Raw genomic sequence first — 9,687 nt, forward strand, 5'->3', positions numbered from 1 at the left:
CCTGCAGCCAATAAAAATATATAAAAACATGAAGAGGCTGTTTATTCTCCTTGAAGTAGGAAAGATGGAGGAATACTCTTCTTTCTTTCTGAATCTCCACATTTTCACCTCTACTTCCCCCGAAGACAAAGATGGGGTTTCCTTGTTCTTCCCTGCAGAAGTAATGCAAAACAAACTATAATTTAATTCTCAGGTCACTGAGAATATAATGGATCATGGGTATGTTCAGATTTCTTGTGCTTGTGGTTGAGGAGTTAACATGTATAAATAAATCGCTATGGAGTTCAGAGGAAGGAGAACGGACTACCCTTGGGGTAGGTGAGGGGTTAAGGGACTAAGGGTACCTTGCCAAGGAATGGAATTTGAGTGTGATCTTGCAGGCTGAATAGGAGATTGCCATAAGCAAAAGGAGAAGCAAAACAGGCAAGCAGAGGTGACAAATTGTACAAGGGACTGAGACATAGTGAGTAATCCGCTATGGCAAGAACATAAGATGATGTGTGACTGGGATCCAGAGTGTCAGAGATGATTCTGGAAAGGTAAGTAGCAACCATATTGTGGATGGCTTTATAATGACATAATTAAGAGTTTAGACTTTTTTCCTTAGGCAAAGAAAAGTATTGTAAGAATTTTTTCTATATTTATTTAAAATCAGATTTGCATTTCAGAGAGTTGGCTCTAGGAAAAACTTGCAGGATAAATTGGAAGAGAGAGCACCTGAGTCAAGGAAATCCATTAGGGGCTGTGGCAGTTGTCCTAATGAGACGTTTATTTAGCATCTCCTGTGTGCCAGAAACTATGCTAGGTACTTAGCATAGGCAGTACAGTGGCTGAAAGTCCAGTTGTTGAGTGACTCTAGAGCCAGTCTGCCTAGATCCAAAGCCTGACTCCTCCTTTGCTAGCTTGGCGACTTTATGCAAGTTACTTAACTTACCTGGGCAACAGTTTCTTCGTCTATAAAATGAGGATAATAATAGACTTATATTGGGATTATTGTAAATACCAAATCTGACAGTGCATCTAAAGCACTGGATATATGGCCCTTATTTTTATCTCTTTTATCCAAGAAACATCCCTTGAGGTAAAAAATAATTATTCTCACTTTACCAATGAGGAACTTGAGGCTCAAAAATGTTATGTGGTTCACTCAAGTCAGTGAGGAAAAGCTTTAGCTGGTACTTCAGCCCAGTTCTCTTTGATTCCAAAGTTTATGATGCTCTCCTGTTACTCTCTTCTTTTGAGGGATCCATGTGAGGCAATAATCAGAGAGTGGGGAGAAGCTAATGAATTTAAGTGACATTTTGAGGACAGAACCTATGGGAAGAGAGATGGCTTCTGCAGTCACTCAGTAGGAAAGGGAGAAAGCTCAAAGTTTAGGAGAGCTTTTGGCAGCACAACATGTTCTCTCTAAACTCCAGGCTGGAGTATTTCTGCTCATAGACTAGTCTGGATATAGGCCAGGAACCACGTTATCCGTCTCAGACACACTTTGTCTGTATTGGGTTTAGTTAACAGATTACAGGGTACAGCACATACTCTCAGAAAAGAACAATATGTCATCCATCAGGCTCAGGCTTCAAGCTAGTAGAAGCTGCACCAAATACATTCCTGAACTTAGTGCTGCAGGAGCAGAACAGGGTCTGTTTCCAGACTATTCCAAGAATCATGCTAGCAAGTCCACCTACAATGTTTATCCATCTTGACTTTAACAAAATGAAATATACGTGAGTTTCGGATCTGGGAAAATTATGGAGTACACATTTTTGGAAAGGGTGGTCTTTCATTATCCCTTAAAAGTGACATAATATAATTAATGCCACAGTCATGATGTGCCAGAGGCCAACAGACAAGCTATTCAGACAGGGAGTTATTAGATATTTGCCCCCTGGAAGCTGCTGGTAGAGGTTGCCATAGTTAGCATTAGTCACCACCCACCAAGATCTGGTTCTAAGCTTTGCACATTCAAAAGCTTAATGTTATCAATTTGTCAGCTTATAAGAAATAGATCCTTGCAGGCCATATACATAAGGAGGAAATGAATTATATACTAAAATTTATAGTTTATAATGAGATACCAACTTAGGTGATAGAGAATACTCCAAAGTTGTATTTCCTAGATAGGTATGTGTGCTCAGGGGATCATGTTACAAATCTAAGCATTGCTTTATTATCCTAGAATTAGAAAGGAAGGCATAGATTGCCTTAGGGTACACTTTTTCTGGATAAATTACTCTTTTTGATTCTAGATGGAATCTACCTCTGTCCTGCACCATGCTGAAATCATAAAGCCTTTGCCTGACAGCAGATGGGTTAGAGTTGGGAAGCTGGGACTCCAGTAGAAGGCATTACAGTAACGCAGATGAGAAAGAGCTTGAAGTAAGATTCTACCCTGGGGAAGGAGGAGAAGAAGGGCAGACTTGAGTGATATTTAAGAGGTAGACAATGGAATACAGAGATGGATTACATGTGGGAGGTGAGGCACAAGAAGAAGTTGAGGCTGAGTTTTAGATTTCTTGCTTTGGACACGTGAAGTTACGGCTAACTATGAGACATCCACATGGAGGGAACAAGTAAGGCGTCTCCTTAGAAGAGATTTGAGCTAGAAAGGACGACTTGCAGATCGTCACTATATCTATCACTCTGTATAAGGATGAAATTTCCCAGGAAGTGAGTGTAGAATGGGAGGGGCGGAAAGTAACATGCAGAACTTTATGCACACCAACATTTAAGGGGCAGATGGGAGAAGAGGAGCCCAAAATGGAGACTGAGAAAAGGATGGCCAGAAAGAAGAAAAATCAGAGAAGAATAATGCCACATCAAACAAATTGGAGAGATTTTTCAATACAGAGTTTTCTTTTAAAAATTCTTCAAAAAAGTTTTCTTTTAAAGCCAAATGCCACGAAGTGGCCAAATAAGAAAAGGACCAAAAAGTGTGTGTTCTGTATATAACGACTGGGAGGTCCTCAGTTGTTTTTTATGTGGTGAGGCCAGAAGTCAGACTGTGATGGGTAGAAAAGTGAGTGGGGTAAAGAAGTCAAGGCATTAATTTTAGGCTACTCTTTCAGGAAGCTTGGCTGTGAAAGTAGAAGGTTAGGCAGTTAGTTTGGGGTTGCATGATGGGCTTTATAAGATAGTGAGGTTTGAGCTTGTTTATTTGCTAATTAGAAAAATGCTAGCAGAGAGAAAGATGTTGAATATACAGAACGGAAAGGACATAATTGATAGAACAAAGAGCAATACTTATCTCACTTCTTAGAATGGAGACTGTTTCTAACAGATAACTACTGTTAATAAATACTGCTGATGAATTTCTGTTCCAGCTGAAAGACCTGTTGAGTGAGCAGCTCATAGAGACAGGATAGACAGGACCTATGAGTGCATATTAACCACTGATCTCCAAACTATTGTTCATTCATTTGCAAATTATTTTTGGATGCCAGACGCTATGATAAATGCTGGCGAACAATGGTGAGCAAAGCTGTTATGGCCCCTACTCTCCAGGAGACTATAATCTGATGCTGGAGATAAACATTAACCAAATAAATATTTTGGTAGATCATTTCCCTTGAGAAAGTCATTTCAGTTGTGTATCACTAAAGAGTGATGAAAATTTAATTAACCAAACTGGATGTGGAAAATCCACTTCTGGGAGAGAGAACAGTGGACGCCAAGGTTCTGGAATAAGAGGCACCTATCTATTAACATCTTACTGATATCTTCTTTGTTCCTGTCATTTTCCCTTTACCTATTCATTTGTTTTATTTTGAGGACACAGGAGGAGAGGTGAAAGTTTTACAAAAATAACAGGTTGAATTTTGCAAAATAATTTTTAAGGAAGAATTGATTTAATAGATGGCATAAAAAGTAGGAACTTAGAAATGCAGAGTGCTTGGTTATTATGAGTTTTTTATTTAAACCACACACATAATTCCCATTACATAAAGTTTTTATCTTAATTTAAAAAGGAAATGTTTCTAACAAGTTCCCAAGTGCTGCTGCTGCTGTAGGTGACGATCCTGGGAGCGCAGGTGGAGAACTGCCCTGTGGGGAAAAGAGGAATCAGTTGCAAAGCCACTGATGAGACTATTTAAAGCGCTCCCTTAAAACACAAGAATTCTATTTTCTGCCTTGGTCCTTCTTTCAGAGAATTTTCTTTGGCATAAGAAGGAATCTCTCTTTTCTTTTTCTCTCTTTTCCCTTCTTATTTCCCTGGATCAGTGGCAAAAGTTGCAAAGGTGACTTTAGTCTTGAACTTGATCACTAAGGGACAACTAATAACAAAAAAAAGTGCTTAAAATTTCAAAGCTGAGGGAAGACAATAAGATGGTAAACTGGAGTTATGGTTGGCACCCTGCTAATTTTTTTATACAGCAAATGTCCTTAAGTCCCAAACTGAAAATTTAAAAGGACAGAAAACAAGATGAATAACATTACCTTTGAAAATCACTTTGTGCCCTCTTATTCTTTTATTCTGATATATTTTCATACTGTTTTTTTCTCCATTCTAATTTTCCCTTGAGATTTTTTTCTCTCCCCCTTTCCTTTTTTCTTGTTTTGTTATATGTAATTAGAATAAAGGAAGGCAAATATGATGTGATCTGAATTTTGATATATTTAAATTTCTCATTTCACAATGTGTGCAATGGGAGCAAAATAATATAAAGTGAATTCAGACACGAAGAATAAGGGGAGGCTAAAATACACTTTTCCAATAAATAAAGTTTCAGAGTGGTCATGGGTTGCTGTGTAACCTCTGTAGAAACAAAATGTGAAATCCAAAAGCTAGTAGTAAAGGTTATTAAAGGTAGTTCTGAATCTGAAACTAAAATTTTAGGGATGGTACAGATGAGGTAAACAATACGGGAAACGTGACTAATATAACAAATATGATTAGTTGACTAGTTTCCATATTTAATTTGGATATATGATTCTAAAATATGAAATATAAATCTAATATGCATCTCAAATATAAAAAAGAATATTGCAACATTGAATTCATTCATTCATTCAACAAACATTTATTTAACATCTATTGGAGGTCTGTCTTGGTCCAGGATTCACAGATGGTTAAGATGAGAATTCCTGCCCTCATGACATTTATAGTGTGAATGCTATTTTTGTGGGGGAAAAAAAACCCCAAAAACCTTGCTTTGATACAATGATACAATATGCTGGTTTTCTGAAATAACTTCTTTTTTAACACTTTAAAAAATGCTTAAGTGTTAACTTTTAAATAATGCAAATATGTATTTCCTTTCTTAAATATATGGTCAATTAGGTGGAAAGATTTTCAAAACACATGCTTGTGTGTGCTCACAGGTAGAAGAGAACTGACAAGGAGATTATTTGGAAAGGTAACAAAAAGTTGCAAACATGCCTTTGAGAGAGAAAAATCACTAAAATGGAAAAGGTTTACCAGCATACTTCCCTTAGTATTTTTTCCAGTTCATCAATTCAACATTTTCTTTGTGACTAAATTCCTAAATTTTATGCTAGAGTTTTGGTTAAATCCAAGAAGTGTTAAACTCTAAGGGAGGGGCTGGCCCTGTGGCCCAGTGATTAAGTTGGCGCACTCCACTTTGGTGGCCCAGAGTTTCTCCAGTTTGGATCCTGGGCACAGATCTAGCACCGCTCATCAGGCCGTGCTGAGGTGGCGTCCGTCATAGCAGAACTAGAACGACCTACAATTAGAATATACAACTATGTATGGGGGGCTTTGGGGCGAAGAAGAAGAAAAAAACGATTGGCAACAGATGTTAGCTCAGAGCCAAACTTAAAAAAAAAAGTTAAAAAAAACCTCTAAGGGCATATTTCTGACTACAAATAATATTAAAATTACCTTTTGATAAAATAATAAAACCATTGAGGTTATAATTGGGATGTTCTAACTAAGCAATAATGATGCTTCTCTAGCGTGGCCTCTACTTTGTTGAAGTTATACATCTTTTTAAGCCATCATGAAAAGATGTTATAATGTCTCATTTCACATTTTCTTCATATTTTCAAACCATTCACGTTTGGAAAAAAACAGTAGCATTGTAAAAGTGTTTGTCACTTCATTGGAAGAAAAGTGTTTTGTGCACACCAAAATAAAGGTTTTATAATGAGAAAGACCTGAAACGTGAAATAATGACTGCAATTTAGAATGTAAGAGCACTGGCCAGGGAAATTTTGTAAAACACCGTGCTTAGCAAGGTCTCCTGATGAATTGTGGGAGCTCAGATAATTAAAAATAGCAAATGATGATAATTTACAAACTCACAGTACCTCTACGGTATTTTCACATCCAGAATTGCCAAACTACACAGGACTTTAGGAGGGCATTTAGAAAGGAAGATACAAGTCAAATGCATTTCTTTCACATCTGTTTACATCTCTTGATTCTGATCAAGAGCTTTTCTCTATTAAGAAAGTAAAGAGGCTAGGTTAGGGGATTTATAACACTTGTAAGGAGTTAAACATGATCTTATTAATTACATTTTATCTATTTTAAGTGATTAAATCCTAAGCTTGACTTATTTTCAAGAAAAAAATAAAAATTCACACAAACCTTTGTAAAAAGGCATCACTGCTATTCTTGAAGAGATGGTTGATCAGCAGCTAGTCCGGTTATTCAGTTGAATAGATTAACAAATATTAACGGAAAAGTAATGCCTGTCAACTGTCTAGTCTAGTGCTATGTAATCTAGTCAAAATGGCCTTTGAAAACAAACTGGCCATCCATCCAAGGCACTGCCTGTGGGGTTATATTTGGCCTCATGAAAACATCGAGTGCTGTTAGGAGAGCCAGCAAAGGTTACTCCAAGTAGTAGAGCCATAGGTGAAAGATCAGGACTTACCTAGGCAGAGCCAAGCACTCCGTCATTTTAATAGCTTTCTAATTCCAAAGAGTTTCAACACTTATGGCCTTGAAGCTTAATTACTCTCATTTATCTTCCTAATAAATGATGCCAGAGCTTAGAAATACAAGAGAAATATCCATGATAAGTCAATAAATGAATTTGGGGAATGACTATACTGGAATAACAAACCTATGCATGACTTAGATGGCCCTGATGCCAAAATAGTCAGTAGCCGAAATGCTTTAGATGTCCTAAAATAACAAATGGATTAAATGGAAGGAGGTTTAGAGATTACGTAGATCAATGACCAGCTCAAGTCAAGGGGAAAGAAGTCCAAGAAACAAGAAAAGTTGATTCTGCTTGAAAATGCAAAGCAGTGTGGCAGAATATGAAAATATTCACTTTGTAAACTAATGCGATGCCCTACTCTGTATTAAAATCATTAAAATGGTAAGGAAATATTAAAATGCTTATTAAAATTAAACCCATATTGCAGACATCTTCTGCACAGATACTCAAGTTTTTCTCCTAATCATGTTTCTATTTTCACTCACGAGAGGAAAGGCACACATTTACATATGGTGAGCATTAGTTTGAAGTGCTCTGTTAGCTCTTGTTAAGTCCTCTCATTAAATTCCTTGGATGGATTCCTAACCAGCTTATTCTACCAAATCTAAAGTTTGTTCAGGTGTCGAGAGCGAAGAATTTTAAAAGCAAGTATATAGCCTCATGTGCTGTCACTAAAGCATAATAACCAGACAGAAGCTTCCTGTGTCCTATGTGGAGGCTGGAGGAGAAAAATAGTAAACAGAGGCTGAACAGTGAGAAGTGTGAAAAACACAATGAGAAAGACTATTGCCGAAAAGGCCCACCCGAGAATGGCGCTTGGTAGCATTTTACTGAGCTCCGAAAACCCAAATTCTAGCACAAAGCCTGGGATATTTTGGTGATAACTAATAATAGTTACATTTGTGGCACATTTTCTCTATCAAGCACTTTTCTAAGAGCTTTGTGTGTATTAACTCATTTTATCTTTACAACTGCCCCAGGAGGGAGAAACTACTATCTTCACTTTACAGATAAAAAGACTGAGGCAAAGTCATTTGTCCAAAGCATCAGACTAGTAAATGACAGAGATGGGATTAGTAATGAGGAATAGGTGACACCCATTACATAGTAATCCACTCTCAGGAGTGACCCACTGAGAGGGAAGGTTTTCTGTGCAGCAATTGGTGATAGAAAAGCGAGGCAAAGCTCTTTTCCAAAGTTTGTAGCTGGGTGTATAAGAGTTTTGTCCAAATTCTGCCAATTCAGTTCCATAATATTCACTAAGCCCCTACTGTATGTAACGGACACTGTGCTATGCATAGCGGATACAAAGATGAATCAACTGATAGGTTCCACTTTCGGAGCTCACAGTCTACGTTTCTGAATAAATCAATTGGGAGTCTATGACAAATAAAAAGTAACCATGAGGATTAGGACAACCATAGCTGCCACTTACTGAGCACCCACTATGAACCAGGCATTACGCTTGGTACTTAACATCATTTATTTCCTGTACTCCTCATAGCAATCATTGCTATGGTGTAGATATAACAGTGCGTATTTTACAGATGAGGAGGTAAGGCTCAGGTACGTTAAAGTAGCTTGGTCAACATTGTACAGGTAGTAAATGCCTGAGCCAGGATTTTAACCCTAAGCAGATTATGTACAAATGGATCTTGAGAGCTCATGTGGACGTTGTAGCAGGGGAGTGAAGCTACTCTTGCTCTCATGACCCAGTGGTTCTTCTTTGTCTGGGAATTTCAGACTCTTTAAAGGAACTCTCTGGAGAAAGCATTTAACACTGTTGGAAGGGAGGGGACATCCTGCTGGGTATCGTATCAGCTAAGAAACGGGCACAGGAGTTTGTTTCTTCTATACGGTGGCAGTCTACAGCAGAGCAAATGAAACATGCCAGAGGCAGATCTAGTCATAACCTGCGATGGCATTTGCATCAGGGTCTCTCTCTTCCACGAGCTCTTTCTAGGCTCGGAGGGTTACCCCAGCAATTTGTCCCCAAGGTCGTGTGATATGTTTTTGTAAACTTTGCCAAAGCAAACTGCATTAATCATGATCTGTGAAGACCACTGCTCTTTCACTGCAAATTCCCCTCAGTACTTCCCTTCCACTTTGTGGCCTGGAGGTCAACAGAAACTTTGGGAATAGAGCTAAGGAAAAGTTGAGTTAGGGATATATTTAAGTTGGGTTTAGTGGGATATATTTATGGTTTTTTTTTTTTTTGGTCATTTATGTTAAGTTTAAATTATTCCTACCTGTCCCAGTATAGGAAGAAATTTCCAGAACATTCCTACAGCCCACTATGCCAAATCATGTGTTGTTGTGATGTGATATAAATGTGCAGCCCATCTTGATATAAGTGTGTCCTGGATAAGACAAATGTGAGTCATGGCAGATGGATAAGACTTGAAATACATGGAGCACGGAGCTAATCTGTGGAAGACACTTCCAATTATCAGACATGCAAAATTCTAAGTGGAATATTTGGTTCTCACTATTCCTTAGTCAAAAAAATTGTTTTCTCCTTTTAGGAATATGTTCAAAATTCAGTGAATACAATTATAAACATGCCAGACATTCATTGACATTTTGTTTTTAAGATTGGCCCTGAGCTGGCATCTGTTGCCAATCTTCCTTTTTTTCCTCCCCAAAGCCCCCTAGTACATGGGTGTGTATCCTAGCTGTGCGTCCTTCTAGTTCTTCTATGTGGGACGCCGCCTCACCATGGCTTGATGAGTGGTGCTAGGTGTGTGCCCAGGATCCAAAGCAGTGAGCCCAGGAC

Source organism: Equus caballus, chromosome 9 (genome assembly GCF_041296265.1).
Source record: "Equus caballus isolate H_3958 breed thoroughbred chromosome 9, TB-T2T, whole genome shotgun sequence".
In the NCBI taxonomy this organism is placed as follows: domain Eukaryota; kingdom Metazoa; phylum Chordata; class Mammalia; order Perissodactyla; family Equidae; genus Equus; species Equus caballus.